This window comes from Hirundo rustica, chromosome W (genome assembly GCF_015227805.2).
Source record: "Hirundo rustica isolate bHirRus1 chromosome W, bHirRus1.pri.v3, whole genome shotgun sequence".
In the NCBI taxonomy this organism is placed as follows: domain Eukaryota; kingdom Metazoa; phylum Chordata; class Aves; order Passeriformes; family Hirundinidae; genus Hirundo; species Hirundo rustica.
The window spans coordinates 25,305,906-25,319,581 of NC_053487.1; positions in this window are offsets into that span (position 1 = coordinate 25,305,906).

Below are 13,676 nucleotides of genomic sequence, written 5' to 3' on the forward strand. Positions count from 1 at the left end.
GTACTTTCTCTTTTTCCCCCAATCCATACAGTTTATTATTACATTCCTTACAAGTGGGAATTAAAGGTAAGCTATTTAACTCTCTTCTTTTCCTAGACATTGCCATCGGGTTATTGGTTTTGTTCATTTGGACCCCGCTATTCAATTTGTAGTCCCCTCCCCCTCGCAATGTAGACCAGTCTACTCGTACCCTGGATTTCAAGACTTGGTCCCAGGTAGGTTCTGAGTGAACCTCTGGGGGGTCAGTTCCCTTCCCCGTTCTCTCCTTGGGGTTGGGGAGGCCATTCGTGGGGTACACAGCTAGGCTCAGGATTACCAGGGTTACCCATAGGCGTATCCCTCTGCTCAACCCTTCGCCCATTGGGGTGCCACCAACGGCGGGGTAAACCATCTTCCTGGCAGCAGGGATATTCTTCCGGGCTCCTACAGGTGCTCCTTTGAGCATATCGCCTTTTGTATTGTTCCCACTTGGCTAATTTCACTTGGTCAGCTAAACAGGGTACTTTCACTGTTCTCCTACACTCAATCATGAGTGGCTCCGCTCTTTTATTTAGTCCTCCCCTTATCCCATTCGTGAAATAATGAAACCACTCAGGAGAATCCAATTCAAAAAGACCCGATTCTGTGGCAATGTATAGAAATAGATTTGTAAGCCTGCCCTCCTCCTCAAAGCAATGTTCACATAAACTCCACAGCCTGGCCCCTCTGTAACAATGTCACCTAAATCTGTTTACAATACCTGCACTTAAAATGAGCAAAGGGATAGCAGGGACATCCTGCTTAGTTACAACTTATCCGATAAGCGCTGGTCATTAGGTTTCCCGATGGATCTTCAGCTTTAAGTCTCCCGGAGCTGAAGTGACTTTCCACTGCGGAGAGCTGCTTTGCTGTTCAACTCTTTTCACCCGAGATGAGTGGGTCCAGCCTTTTTCTGCTGTTCTCACTGCCGTGTCAGTGGTGAGGAGGACGAGGAAAGGTCCCTCCCAGTGCGGTGACAATGGGGCCTCTTTCCACGTTTTGATCAGCACCTGGTCCCCTGGCTGGATTTTGTGAATAGCAAATCCCAGAGGTGTGCTTTGTGCTATTAGTCCGCGTTTTCGGAGCTCCTGTAAATTTTTATTAATTAAGACAAGATAAGACTGGATCTGGCAATCTTCCATTCGGGGGTGTCCAACCGGCATTCCATGCTCATATGGCATTCCATATAGCATTTCAAAGGGGGATAAACCAGAACCTGAATGGGGTTGGGTCCTAATATTTAGGAGAGCTAAAGGAAGGCACCTTACCCATGACATTTTAGTTTCTAGTATAAGTTTTGATAATTGAGCTTTTAGAGTCTGATTCACTCTTTCCACCTGGCCTGAACTCTGAGGGTGCCAAGGTGTGTGGTATTCCCATCTGATCCCCAGGGCCTCTGCCAAGTGTTTTGTGATTTTTGATGTGAAGTGGGTTCCTTGATCTGAATCTATAGAGTCAGGGATCCCATATCTAGGTACTATTTCTTCCAGTAACCTCCGTGCTACTGTTTGAGCTGTTGCCCTGGGGCTAGGGAATGCCTCCACCCAGTGTGTTAATTGATCCACTATTACCAGTAAATATCTATATCTTCCTATTTTAGGCAGTTCAGTGAAATCTACTTGAATCCTCCCAAAGGGGCAGTATGCTAAGGGGCGCCCCCCCGGTATATTTTGTCTAATTCTAGATTTATTAATTTTCTGACACACCAGGCAATTCTGAACTTCTTGCTTTGCTAATTCGAAAATACCTTTGCACCCAAAAAACTTCAGGAATTGTTCTGCTAATGCCTGAGTTCCCCAGTGGGTTTGAGAATGCAATCTCTTTAGTATTGTTCGGGCATATGCTTTTGGAATCAATTCTTGACCATCAGTTAGTTTCCATTTCCCTTTCTCCAATGTACCCCCTATCTTTTTGAACTCCTCAATTTCTTTTTCTGTGGGATGCGGAGGAAATTCCTGGGGACCATCTGTTATGTTTTCAGGGATGTCAAGGGTGAGAAGAGCTGCCTTCCTGGCTTCCTGGTCGGCTAGATTATTACCCCTTATTCTGAATTGTAATCCTGCTTGATGACCCTTTACATATACTACGGCAATAGCCTTTGGTTCTCTTACTGCTTCGAGGATCTGTCTTATTAAGTCTTCATGCACTAAATTTTTTCCTCGAGTGTTTGTTAGTCCCCTTTCCTCCCAAATTTTTCCAAAAGTATGTACCACCCCAAAAGCATACTTAGAGTCAGTAAAGATGGTCCCTATTTTTCCTTTCAGCTCTCTCAGGGCTTGTAGTACTGCAAACAATTCACATGCCTGGGCTGACCAAGAAGTACTTAGGGGGCCTGATTTGACTACTTCCCCAGTTTTCCCATTTATGATGGCATAACCTGATTTTCTTTTCCCTTCTATGACTCTGGCTGACCCATCTACAAACCATTTTTCCCCCTCCTCTAGTTCCTCATCTTCTAGGTCCTCTCTTACTTTCGTCTGCAATTCTATTAAGTCTGAACAATTATGCATAGGCTTACCCGGTGCTTCCCCAAAAAGAAATCCTGCTGGATTGCTTGCTTGTGTTGTTTTTAATTCTAATTCTGGGGCATGGATGAGAATGGCCTCATACTTTAAAAGCCTCGCATCCGTGAGCCATTTTTCAGCTTTCTGTTGTAAAATAGTTCTCACATTGTGTGGGGTATAAACTATAATAGGAGCCCCAAATGTGATCTTTTTTGCTTCCTCTACTAATAGGGCCACAGCCACTATAGCCTGCAAACATGTGGGCCATCCCCTACTCACAGGGTCCAATAATTTTGAGAGGTAACCTACAGGCTTTCTGTCTCCAGCCCATTCTTGCATTAAAACCCCATAAGCTGTGTGATTACTTACATCCACAAATAATTGGAACTTCTTGTTTATGTCGGGGAGGCTTAAAACAGGGGCGGTTACCAAAGCTTCCTTTAGTCGTTGCAATTCCTTGTCATCCTGCTCAGTCCATTTTATCTTGTCCTTTGTTAATTTTTCATATAGGAATTTTGCCTTCTCACTATACTCTTCTATCCATTGCCTACAATAGCCCAACAGCCCTAACAGTTGGCGTACCTGCCTTTTATTCTCTGGGGAAGGCAATTCTAAAATCCCGGCTACCCTTTCAGGATCCAGCTTTTTCTTTCCTCTTATAAGCCAGTGCCCTAGATATTTCACTCCTGGCTCGGTGAACTGTAATTTTTGTTTAGATACCTTTAAACCTTTTTCTCCCAAAAAGTTTAACAATTCAATGGTACACTCTCTTACATCCTCTTCTGTTCCACCAGCCACCAATAAGTCATCTACATACTGCAAGATCTTTGTCCCTTTCCTGGGGGAAAACTGACTTAGCAATTGCTCCAGGGCTTGTCCAAATAGGTTGGGCGAGTCTACAAATCCTTGAGGAAGGGAGGCCCATCTTAGCTGTTGCTTACGATTGGTGTCAGGGTCTTCCCATTGAAATGCAAAGAAGTCCCAACTGCCTTCGGCTAAAGGGCAGGTCTAGAACGAATCCTTTAGATCTATAACACTATACCATGTGTCCTCTGGGGGAACTCTATTTAGAAGAGTATATGGATTAGCAACCACGGGAAACCGTGTTCTTGTCCTTTCATTTATTGCTCTCAAATCTTGCACCAGCCTATAACTCCCATCTGTCTTTTTAATGGCCAAGATTGGGGTATTGTGCCTGGACATGCAAGGTTCCAAAATGCCCTTATTTATTAGATCTTCTATTATGGGTTTCAGTCCTCGTCTCCCTTCTAAGGGGATGGGGTACTGTTTGATTCTTATGGGGTCCTCGGGCCTTTCAATTTCAATTGAAATGGGGTTCATGTCTAGCCTCCCTGCTTCCCTCCCTGTGTGCCACACCTTAGGGTTAATTTTGTCCTCATCTTCACAGGTTAGTTTATATATGCTAACCACTATCCGTGAATCCCTTACAATTAAGTTAATACCCAGTGCGACTATCAGATCTCTGCCTAACAAGTTATAATCAGCTTCCTCTACTAGTAACATGTCTCCTAAGCAAATTTTATTATCGGATTCAATCTCCACATTCTTTACTATGGGAACCTTAAACGGTTCTCCCTTGGCCCCTATAACCACCATAAATTCCTTGCTGACCTGGCATCCTGGGGGTAACTGTTTAAATGTACTTTTCTCAGCCCCAGAGTCTACTAAAAAGTCCATTTTCATTCCCTTGGGTCCAATTTTTAATGTTATCAAGGGCTCCCCTGATGTTATGGACCCTAAAATGTAGAGCCCCTGACATCCCTAATCTTCTTGAAGCATCTTTTCATCCCTCATCCTTTTCATGCAATCTCTTTTTATGTGCCCCTTTTTCTTACAGTAAAAACATTCCAGCCCCTCTGTTCAATTCACCGGGGTCCCTCTCTGTGGACACACTGGTCCCTTCGATGGTCCTTTCCTTAAGGGTTTTTCCGAAGCTTGGGGGCGTTCCTGTTTTTGGGCTTCCCTTACAGCTGCTACCAGCACTCGAGCTTGTATTTTCTGCTTTTCCTCATCTCTCCTCATATATATTTTCTGAGCTTCCCTCAGTAGTTCCTGTAATCCTTTCTCCTGCCACCCTTCGATTTTCTCCAACTTTTTCCATATATCTTCCCATGATTTTGCTACAAACTGGGTTTTTAGCAATATTTCTCCCACAGGAGAATCAGGGTCTGTCCCCGAATATACTTGGAGACTTTTTCTCAACCTTTCTAACCATTCTGTAGGGGTTTCCTCTTTCCCTTGGCACTCCCCAAAAACCTTACTTAGATTTTGTCCCTGAGGCACTGCCTCTCTGATTCCCTGGATGATTATGTTCCTCATATCGATCATATTCCTCCTACCCTCCTCGGTCTGGGCATTCCATTGGGGATCTTGGCTTGGCCATTTCTGATCTCCAGGGGTACTCTGAGGGTTCCGTCGCTCCCATTCCCTTATCCCTGCCTGATGTATCATTTCTCTCTCTTCCGTGTTGAACAAAGACCTCAGAATGGCTGTGAGATCCTCATAGGAATATATACTAGTTCCCAAGAACTCATCCAGCCTTTCAGATACTCCTAAGGGGTCATCCATAAGCTTTCCCATCTCCTTTTTGAAAGCTCTCACATCACTGGTATTAATTGGGACGTTTACGTACCCGATAATTCCTGGGGCAGTTGGCACTTCTCTTAAAGGAAAAAGATTAGCCTTCTCGCCTTCCCCTTCACTCTCTGCCTCATTCATTCTCTTTAGCTGCCTTCTAGTCCTCCTAGTGGGTGGCGTATGCTTAGCTTCTGCCGGAACCTGCGGTGCCATGGGAGCGGGGCTAAGGAACGCTGCCAGATCTAGTTCAAGCGGCTGGCTATCGAGGAGCGGGGCAGGGGTGTGAGGAACCTGCGTCACCCCCCCCTGATGGCCGAGGAGCTGGCACCAGTTCTAGAGGGGGAGGGAGCCCAACCAGTGGGAACGGAGCCCCTGATTGTGGTCCTAGCGGAGGGGCAGATGGAAGAGGTGAGGGTCCGGGGATCCCTTGCCCCGAAGGATCTCCCAATCTCCCGGGGTTTTGGGGGTCATCCTGATCTGGGAGGGGAGGGGGCGAGGGCACTATGTAAGGCGGGGGAAGGTTATCTAAGGGTTCCCACTTATCCCCTGAGACAGAGGTAGGGCCCTTTCATTTCACGGGTAAAAGCCTAGCATCGATCCTTCCCCAGATACCTGCATATTCCTGTTCTTCTTCACTTCCCCTCTCCTTGACATAAAGTGTTAGTGCTTTGCAAATCCATTCTTCAAATGTCCCAAAAATAGGCCAAGTTACGTGGTCCCGTACTTCCATTCCTCCCCATATCTCCATACAGTAATGTATCATCTGTTTCTTGGACCTCCTTTTCCTTATAGGGCACTCGTCCCAATGTTCTAACATCCATCCCAACGGACTCTCAATCGGGATTTCAGGGATTCCTTTACCGGTTCCCTGTTTGGCTTTTCTTGAAGCCTTTTTACTATTTTTACTTTTTGTTTGCCCCATGGTGTGGGTCCACCAGATACTGGCCCTTTAAGGGTGATCGCTCCCCCTCAGGGTGTTCTCTGGTGATTGCAAGCTCTCCTTTCTCCTTACTCTCTCCCTTGGACCTTTCCCAGTCCTAGGCTGAAAAGTTTACCAGTCCCCGGAACTCTTTTAGGGACGTACCCTTCCCTTTCAGCCTTCCTGTGACCGATCCCCCTTCCGAAAACTCCCCGAGTTTTCAAGGCTTGACGTGTGAGGTGCGTTTTTACTCCCCAAAACTTTCGCTTCCCCCGCAACCGACCACACCCCTCGCGGGGAAGTGGAACTGTGATTTTGAGGTCCCACTCGCTTCGTGATAAAATCACGTCTCACTTCACACGCTCGGTCACCCCCACTCAACCACGCAATACTTACGATCCTTTTCCTGCGTGGGCTCTTCGTGCACGTAGACTTTTACGAGTAGATTTTCTTCGCCACGGCTCCGGAGGTTCTGCTTCCCAAACCTCCCCGAGTTCCCCGAGAGCTCTGACCTCGCCTATCTCCCTTTTAAATGTGGCTCTTAGCTGTTTTAGTCCGTCGTGTGGTTGATCGGTTCCACCCGGCTCTCCCAGCTCTGCCCGGCCGCTGAATTCAGCAGGGCGCCTCCTGGTCAGAGACGGGGGTTCGGCGGGGGTCCCGGTATCACTCCAATCACATCGGGGTCACCAGAATTGTTATAAATAAGATGGACCAAATTCGATAAATCAAAATTTGGAATTTTATTGAGAGACAAAATGACAGTCTCGGACAGCCACAATTAAAAGGACAGCGTCGAGCCCGGGGTCACCGCAGGGTGAACACTTGATAACATACTCTGTCAGTCTGTTATCCCCCAAGTTCACATTTTTGATTTGCAGCAGTCTCTTTTTATACACTGGATCACGGAGAGAGACTCGGGATTTTGATGGTCCTTCGTCCGAGGCATCTTCATTAATCATGCAGGTCTCAGTTCCGAGAGTCTGAATAGATCGGCGGAGGAGGACAATACTGTTAATGGTTGGGTCCAGGTGTGGTGTGGAGATGTTAATTTCTGACGCAGACGATCTAGATATTGTTCTGAGGTAATCATCTGGTTCTCCAGGCTATCATCTCCGTTTTCCGTCGGCCTTTGTTCCCTTTCAAGGATTCCCAGCAGCGGCATTTTCTCGTTCCCCTTTCTGGTAATTCCAATCATGTTTTCCTCGTGTCCCTCCCATGCCTTTTCGGGCTAGAGAAATTCCTTTCTTTTGTTGAGCCACCTTCCCCTGAGTTAATTCACAATATGCTAGTTTGAACAAAACTTAACTTATAACATGCTAGTTTATACAAAACTTATATTTATATGGCTTGTATTACATTTTATATCCTATTAACACGAATTAACTTTAGAACATATATCACACATGCATTCGGGAAACTATGGGAAGAAAGTGGTTTATTAACCTGCAGGGGAAAGAAGTTAGTTCATGAGAACTTAATCTCTCGCCTATTGGAGGTGGTGAACTTACCAAAAAAGGTAGCAATAATACACATTAAAGGGCACCAAACAGGGTACTCAGAGGAGGCAATAGGAAACCGGCTGGCTGATGAAGAAGCTTGAAAAGCTGCATTGTCACCAGAAATCTCTAAGATCCTCCCCTTGCTCACATTAACTGCATTACTGCCAGAGAAACTGTCTTTTTCACCAGAAGAACTTGAGATAATTAAAAAGAGTGGGGCAGAGGAAAAACGAGGTAATTGGTTTACAAGGGATGGTAAACAGTGTATACCAAAAGCTCTGTCCTTACAGTTATTAAAACAACTCCATGAAGGGAGCCATTGGGGCTCTCGAGGACTGGCAGAAGCTTTCCTCAAAATGTATGCTGCTGTGGGTCTTTTTACCCTGGCAAAGCGAGCTATTGAAGGTTGTTTGATTTGTGCTAAAACTAGTAACAGAGTTACAAAGAAACTTGCCAGGGGAGGGAGGCCTTGGGCTATATGTCCCTTCCAGAGATGCCAGGTGGATTTTACTGAAATGCCATGAGTGGCAAGGTTTAAATACCTTCTGGTAATAGTATGTCAGTTAACAGGGTGGCCAGAAGCATTTCCTGCCATTTCAGCAACTACAGGATCAGTTATTAAAGTATTTTTGGAACAAATAATTCCAAGATATGGGATTGTAGAAGCAATAGACTCAGATAGGGGATCTCATTTTACAGGAAAAATTCTTTAAGGAGTTATGACTGCTCTAGGGATAAGATGGAATCTCCACACCCCCTGGCATCCCCAGCGTTCCGGCAGGGTGGAGAGGATGAATGGAGAAATAAAGAAACACCTTTGAAGCTAGTAATAGAAACTAAGATGCCATGGGTACGGCTCTTGCCACTGGCTTTAGCAAGGATAAGAGCTAGACCCAGAGGAGATATTCAATTATCTCCCTTTGAACTGATGTTTGGAATTCCTTACCCTTACAATTCCCAGCCTAGTGCAGGCATAGAGATAAGTGATGTATATTTAAAACAGTATGTGGCCAGGATACTGTCTCTTGTGAAATCTCTTCAACAGGAAGCTCAGCTGGCACAGACTCTACCTTTGGACTTTGCTGTTCACAACATCCAACCAGGAGATTGGGTCCTAGTTAGGGAGTGGAAAGAAGCACCACTAGTGGCTAAGTGGCGTGGACCTTTCCAAGTGTTGCTGACCACAGAAACAGCCGTCAAGACAGCAGAACATGGGTGGACCCACCACACTCGGGTCAAAGTCTCTGAGGCCCCGGAGATTTGGACATCTCAGCTGGAAGAGAAGGATGGGAAGCCACGACTGACACTCTGCAGGAGTGGACTGGAGCAGTAGCCAGTGTGTCGACATCGGGGGAAGCCTCATGTGCCTACCCACAGAGAGCCTGCTGAAAGTTTGTGTGAGTGTAATAAATCGACAAGCCAAATTCAGTAAATCAAAATTTAGAATTTTATTTTGAGACTTAAATTCAGTCTCCAACAGCCACAATTAAAAAGGAACAGCGTTGAACCCCGGGGTTTCGGCACTGGGTGAACGTGGTAACGGACTCTCTAGCTCCGTAACCCCCTCTGTTCACAAATTGTGCCCAGCACCTCTGGTTTTTATGCAGTCTTTCGCTGAGAGTGGACAACAACTGTAGAACTCTTGCTTTGTAGCTTCATTAGGTATTCATATTCAGGTCTTGGGTCAGTTGAATAGATTCTCAGAGTGGAACAATGCCATGATTGCCAGGTCCGGAGAAGGTTTGGAAATGTTAAATCAGGCCAGAACAGATAAGATACCAATCTCCTCCAAATCGTTCGATCGTTAGCACGCCCATCTCCGGGGAAGGTAAGACCACTCTCCTCATTTTCCATTCTTTTAGTTTGTTTCGGTTGTCCCGAGGCTGTTCCTGGCAGAAATTCTTTCCTTCCCCAACCCCCCCCCCCCGTGCGCGTGTCCCCTTCTTGTAGTTTTAGTCTTAGTTAACCCTAAACACACTTTAGGTTTACAGATCTTAATTCAGACCGAACGCAGATCAATTTTATATTGCACATCACTACGTTTCACCGTGAATTAATTACATATCACATTACCTAACACGAATTAACTTTAGGTCATATATCACAGTGAGCATCCCTCCTCTTGGATCTCCAGTCACTGAGCGCCAATCCTCGCTGTCATTGTTTTCTTTATGTTAAGCTGTTTCTGTGCCTTCGCTTGCCACAGGTGGTGTGGAGGACAACGTTAGATTACACCATTAGAATGTTTCTCTTAATAATCTTACCTTTATACTGCCAGTTAGGTTGGGGTCAAAAGTAGGAAAATAATTTTTTAACCTTAGGAGAAGAAGTAGCAAAAACCTTTAACCTTAGCAATTGCTGGGTGTAGAAATTGCTTTGCTGCTGCTGCTGTGGACTCCAGGATGCTGTAGATAAATGTAGACGAGAGATCTCTGAAGCTGGGTTTTAGAAGATGAGGTTTATTTTAAGGGATATGGGGCCTTGCTTGGAGCCGCCAGGCTGCAGCTCGTGACAAGGCCTAGGAGGGTGGGGGAAGGGAGAGGTTGGAAGTGGGGGAGAGCAAAAAGCAAAGAGAGCAAGCCACCTTTGCAACCCCCTGATAAGGGGTCTCGAGGTGGGCTGGAACAGGACTTGTGCCAATGGGGTTACAGATACCTGATACTTCAGGGGAGGGTTACATGTGTGGGATGAATCATACATTGGGGGTTGTTTTCCTAGGCATCCAGTAGCTAGGACATCTCAAACATCAAAACTTACTTTCAATTCTATCTCACTTACAGGTTTCACATTCTCAGAATCTAAGCAATCATATTTATAGGGCTTTCTGGGTTCATCCTTCCCAACAGCTGGGTCTGCAGAGGGCCAGGGGGATCTGAAGACTGGCCATGGGTGGCCAGCCCAGTTGAACCTAAATGGTGGGTTAGCACCCTGAGTGAGGTCCATAATGGAACAGGATTTTGGGATGAGGAAGGAAGTCCATGGAGGCTTCATTCCTCCGAAAGAGGCATTTATTGTCTAAATAGAACAGGAAGTGTATATGTGGGAAAAAGTCTCTGCGACTGGACTTTAGGTTTAGATTGTTAGCCCCCCAACTGCCCTCCTTATGATTGTTCCAGATATCAAGGCAGATGGAATCAAACACATGTTAAGCTCACTAATGGTAGCTGGGTAAGGTGTTCCTTCCATAATCACCAAAAGGATTTTGAAGGCTGTAAAGCAGTGGGAAAGGATAGGTTTTTTGACCCTTTATTTTTAAGCTGCCCCCGAGATAATTCCACAAGTAGGACACATGTTGTTCGTGATTATCAGTGGAAGTGGCAGCACCGGAATGGAACTCGGGCTCTTTTTAATAGGTTCTGGTCTGGATCCAATAAAACAGATCTAGGATGTAACTGCAAGTGGAAACTTCATCTAGGAGCTTGGAAGTGCAAATACTGTGATGCTTATGGCAGGGCAACTATTGTTGGGGGACCACTAGGCCCAGGACGTAAGCTTTACTTTGACCCACCAATTGATGATAAAAATTGGAAAGGTCCATTTGCCAATGGGACCTGGGCTTTAAGAGGGCATTACTGGATTTGTGGCCAATATGCTTACTGCAGGTTACCCCCAGATTGGTCAGGGATATGTTATGTGGGGTATATTAGACCATTGTTCTTTTTACTACCACAAGTTCAGGGAAATCAATTAGGAATCAAAGTTTATGATGATCTAATTAGAGAAAAGCGGTCCATTGATACATCCCTGGTAGGAGGGAACACCCAAAAGTAGGGAAAGGATGAATGGCCACCTGAACGAATCATACAACACTATGGACCAGCCATATGGAATCCTAATGAATTAATTTCAGGTGCCAGAGAACCCATTTATAATTTAAATCAGATAATTAGGTTACAAGCTGTCTTTGAAGTAATAATGAACCAGACAGCTACAGCTCTTGACCTTCTTGCTGATCAATCTACTCAGATGAGAAATGCAATATTCCAACATTGGATGGTATTAGATTATTTATTAGCAGAAGAAGGAGGAGTGTGTGGCAAATTAAATGAATCAAACTGCTGTTTGCAAATAGGTGACAATAGAAAAGTGGTGAAACAATTAACAAAAGAAATAAGAAAGTTAGCTCATGTACTGGTCCAAACATGGAAAGGATGGGAATGGGACATGTTTTTGTGGTTACCCGGTGGACTATGGGTTAAACAAATGCTTTTCTTCCTCTTATGTGTGGTAGCAACTCTCATCTTTTTACCATGCATGATCCCTTGCTTAGTACAACTTATTCAACATGTGATCAAAGGGATGCAGGTAGTAGCCATGCCTACTGATCCAGAGATGGCTACAAAAGGACAGAAATTGATGTCACTGCAAATAATTGCAAAACCAAAAAAGACCCAAGAACAAAAAATTAAGTCAATGATAACTAAAGTTTGTAAAGACAATTATTATAAATAAAAGAGGAGGGACTGAGAGGAATGACAAGATTTGTCTTTACAAACAAGCCCTGAGTCTGCTAGTAGATAAAACTAGCACTGAGAGATAAGTGAAACAATGGGAAGGATTCTACTGATTGATGAATGGAAAAGAAGATACTTGCCTTTACAAACAAACTGTAGGTTTATTTGTAAATGAAATTGAATATTGAAAGATGAAAGCAGCAATGGGGAAAACCCATAAATCCCATAAGAATTAAAAATTAAGGGGGGGTTATACATTAAAAGGGGAATCTTAGGCATTTTGGGAAGTCTGTACCTCTCAAGTACCTCAGCCAATGGGGAAAGAGAGAGGGAAATGCAGCCGGGAAATTAGGATAAAAAGGAGTCTGCGTCCTCCGAAAAACTGAGAGACCCCAGGGGAAATGCCCCATGGCCTCTCCCTTTATTCGAATAAAGTAAAAGGACTCCTCTGTCTCCTTTTTGGACATAAACCTCTGGTGTTCATGGATTAATTTTCCTAACAAAGGTGACTGAACTCTGGAACAGGCTGCCCAGTGGGGTTGTGGAGTCTCCCTCCTTGGAGATGTTCTAAAGCCTCCTGGACATGATCCTAGGTAACCAGCTCTAGGAGGCTGTTGGGGGTTAAGTTTTCCTGTGGAATTTTCCCCCCCATAAGTTGCTAGGAGACTAAATACTGATGCTTAAAGGGTGCTTACCCCGTACAAAGAAGTGGATCACTTAGTTTAGTGGGGGAGGGAAAGGCTCCCGGGAGCTGAGGGTGGTGCTTCTTTTCGGTTCTCAGTTTTCCAGAGAGGACGGTCGGGAGATGGCTGGCTTCGTGAAGTCCACGGTTGGCGGAGGAGTCCGGTCCTGGGAATTCTGTCGTCTGCTGGAGCGCCCGGGAGTTCAGAGCTCTTCGCCTGCCCTGCTGGATCTGGTTCAGCTCAGGTCCAGCCACCGCGGCTTCTTCAGCACTGCTCACTTTGCCTGCCAGGACACCCCCCTGCCTGCTGGGACAGCCCACCGTTTCCAGCCATCAGCCTCGAGTTTCCACCGTTTCAGCTTGGCGCTCTTGGGGTCCCAAGAGATCAGACTGCCTGGGACTTGTGAGACAAAGCCCCTCGGGGTTCTTGGTTCTGTTTATTATTATTATAATTGCTGTTGTTGTTTGTCTGTCCTGTTATATTTACTAGTAAAGGACTGGTGTTCTTTTCCTCATAGCTCTGACTGAAAAGTTGTTTTTTTTTTTAATCTTCCAAATCATAATAACACAGAGGGAAGGGATTGGAATTCCCCATTGCTAGAGAGGCCCCTCCTCTCCTTAGGAGATACCTGTCTTTTCAAACCAAGACAGAGGCACTGCTTGATCAGGGAGGTTGGACCAGGGGACCTTCAGATGTCCCTTCCAACCTCAACCATTCCACAATTCTGTGAACAGACAAGGCCCCCAAGACAGAAATGCATGCACATGTGGACACTTGGCTTTTGAGGCAAGCTACAGTGTCTGTAAGTAATCTGTAACAGTCCATACCCTTAAATAATATGCCCAAGATAGGCTGAAAAAAGGGTCTAAGTTCTTTAAAAGACAGAGGGAGATAGACAATTTAGAGGTACTGTCAAAGCTCACAGTTCTTCCAGTCTCATTGCATGTCAAATGAGCAATCATGCTTGTACTTCCTGTGTAGAATCATTATTAAAATATTAC